Source organism: Cyprinodon variegatus, unplaced genomic scaffold, assembly GCF_000732505.1.
Source record: "Cyprinodon variegatus isolate N-32 unplaced genomic scaffold, C_variegatus-1.0 Scaffold294, whole genome shotgun sequence".
Classification (NCBI taxonomy): domain Eukaryota; kingdom Metazoa; phylum Chordata; class Actinopteri; order Cyprinodontiformes; family Cyprinodontidae; genus Cyprinodon; species Cyprinodon variegatus.
Window position 1 is genome coordinate 614,445 of NW_015150747.1, and position 3,197 is coordinate 617,641.

Genomic DNA, 3,197 nt, shown 5'->3' on the forward strand with positions numbered 1-3,197 from the left:
ATTCTGAGAAAAAAGTCAGAATTCTGAGAAAAAAGTCAGAATTCTGAGAAAAAAGTCAGAATTCTGAGAAAAAAGTCAGAATTCTGAGATTACCTTTGTGAAGCAGGAAAAAAATCTAATACAAAGTGAATCCAGTAGAGCTTTTTATTGCCTACCAGGAGTGGGTGACAATCGTTGAATAAACTTACGGCCTTTAAAAATGGTATCGGTGCCCTATTAGTTGGTACTCGCCGATACCGATACCACCATTTTAGGGCAGTATCGGGGCCACATCCGATACTGGTATCGGTGCAACACTGAACCCATCAGAGCGTTAGTTAGATGCTTAGAACAGATACATCTCTGATTGCACCATCATTTTCTCAAACTGAACAAAAACAAAACTGAGGTAATAATCTTTTGGAGAGATCCAGAGTTAGCTCATAGCTTCAGCTACTTAGCTAGAAACCACTGATTATGGCCTAAATACTGGTATCATGATGGACTCAGACCTGAACCTTCAGAGGCAAATAAAGGCAGTTACTAAGTCAGGTTTTTATCACCTGAAGAACATCTCTAGGACTCGATTCAATTCAATTTATTTATATAGCCAAACACATGTCATCTCAAGGCACTTTACACTTCAACCAGATCATACAGTCAATTAAAGGACTGATGTTCAAGCAGGATCTAGAAAAACTCATTCATGCATTTATCTTTAGTAGAATTTATTACTGCAAAATTGTCTTTATAGGTTTGCCTAAAAAGTCCATCAGAGAGCTGCAGCTGATCCAACACGTTGCAACCCGGGTTCTCACTAGAACTAAAGTTAGAAGAGCACCAGTTCTGAAGTCCTTCCTCTGGCTCTCTGTAGCTCTGAGAATAGACTTTAAAATCCTTCTGTTAGTCTAGAAATCATTGAATAGATCAGCACCTCAATCCATAACAGATATGTTGTCAGTGTATCAACCTCCCAGACCACTCAGGTCTTCTAGTTCCAGCCTACTCTGTTCACCCAGAACTATAACCAAACATGGAGAAGCAGAATCTATGCTCCACGGATCTGGAATAAACTCCCAGAAAACTGGAAAAGGGCTAAAAGCCTAAATTCAAAGTTAAAAACATTTGTTTAGAGCTGCCTTTGATGGCTGAAGTTAAACTGTTACTGAGGTATTATTAGGTTAAGGTTATAGTCCAACTTAGGGCTGAAACAATTAATCGGATTAATGGTGAATAATTTGTTATTGAGATATTCGCCAACTAATTTCTTTATTAATTATTCATTAACTGGAGTGTAGAGACTCTAAAACCTGCCTTTAGCTGACAGAGCAACCCACTTAGAGCAGTAATTATACAAAAATTGTAAAAGAAAATATGTAAATATTTGGTATTTAAGCTAAAAAAAAAAACTTCTTGCTCTATCTAGCACTCATCAAATGAAAAAAGGTTTATTTTCATTTGGTTTTATATATATAAAGTCTTCTTTAAAGAATATTTGGCTATCCAATTATTAATCGAAGAAATATTCAACAGATTAATCAATTTGTAAAATAGCTGTTAGTTACAGCCGTACTCCAACTGTTTGATTTGTTTTAACTTGCTTTTATTCTGCTTTTACTTTATACTATTTTATTGTTTAATTCATGTAAAGCACTTTGAGCTGTAGTTGTTATGAATTGTGCTATAGAAACAAACTTGCCTTGCTTCACATAAATAAACTGAATTGAATTCAATTGTAACCTCAGAGGTTCTGATCTGTCCATGAATACGTCATGTGAACCAGAGCGTCGCTTCCCATCAGGCAGGGGCGGAGCTAGATGGAAAGCGATGTTTTCGGATGCCCTAAGCTAACAGCTGTTATCTCTGAATAAGCTAACTAAGCTAACAGCTATATCTATGAATAAGCTAACTAAGCTAACAGCTATATCTATAAATAAGCTAACTAAGCTAACAGCTGTTATCTCTGAACAAGCTAACTAAGCTAACAGCTGTTATCTCATAATAAGCTAACTAAGCTAACAGCTACATCTATGAATAAGCTAACAGCTGTTATCTCTAAATAAGCTAACAGCTATATCTACTATGAATAAGCTAACTAAGCTAACAACTGTAAGTTCTGACTAAGCTAACAGCTGTTATCTCTGAATAAGCTAACTAAGCTAAGAGCTGTTATCTCTGAATAAGCTAACTAAGCTAACAGCTATATCTATGAATAAGCTAACTAAGCAAACAACTGTTAGCTCTGACTAAGCTAACTAAGCTAACGGATGTTATCTCTGAATAAGCTAACTAAGCTAACAACTCTTAGTTCTGAATAAACTAACTAAGCTAACAACTCTTGGTTCTGAATAAATGAATTAAGCTAACAGCTGTTAGCGGTGACCCTCAGCTGCTCAGACAGGTTTCTGGTTCTCTGATGGAGGATTTCATCCAGACGGTGAACGTTTCCTCGTCTTTAAGGGATTCTAGATCTGCTGGTCCAAACTGGTTTGATACCAGAACCAGGACACAGAAGCTATACACGGTGCAGTGCTGCCAGTGGCCTTTAGGGGGCGCTTAACCCAGAAGTTACAGGCCTAGCGCCCCTAGTGGTTAAAACTCACACAACGTTTCTGTACGTTTTTCTTTACACCTCTGTTTGTGGGCAATGTTTATAAAAGCACGTCACTCTTATTGTTTATGTAAATCTGTTTATCAAAAGTCAGATAAAACAACTAAAAAATATAATCAATAAATCAAATAAAGCAAAGAAAATGTGAACTAACACCTAGAACCGTTTGATCGATCTAATATGTTTCTGTAGTCGAACAGGAAGGACAAGAGTTGTGTTCCATCAGAGTCTCCGCGCTACAACTGGTCCGACAGTTTGGAGCTCAGTAACCGTCATGTTTTAATGTTTGTGAAGCTGTTTGGATGTTCAGAGAGTAGGAACATATGAACATGGCCAGAGCATGTCAGGATGTAAAGGTGGTCAGTAGAAGCTTGAAATCAATTCTGAAACGGAACGTGAGCAGCGGTGAGAACTCAGGACCGGAGATAAAAACAAGCTGCTGCATCTTTGGAAAACCTATAGTTGATGTGGAGACGACTGATCTAAGCTGACATTCCAGGCATTAAAACAAAGGCAGTGAAAGCATGAATCGCATTTCATAAGGAAATATGTTTCATTCTTTGCAATCAGAGGAATCTGGAAAAACTGTGATTTAACAAGCATATCT

The 3,197-nt window shown here is 37.3% G+C and overlaps 1 protein-coding gene across 1 annotated transcript in view; it reads right to left on the reverse strand.

The window, feature by feature from the left end:
* Window positions 1-3,197, reverse strand: part of lonp2 (lon peptidase 2, peroxisomal) — a 55,858-nt gene that overhangs the window by 18,579 nt on the left and 34,082 nt on the right. The gene's annotated exons all lie outside the window — the stretch shown is intronic.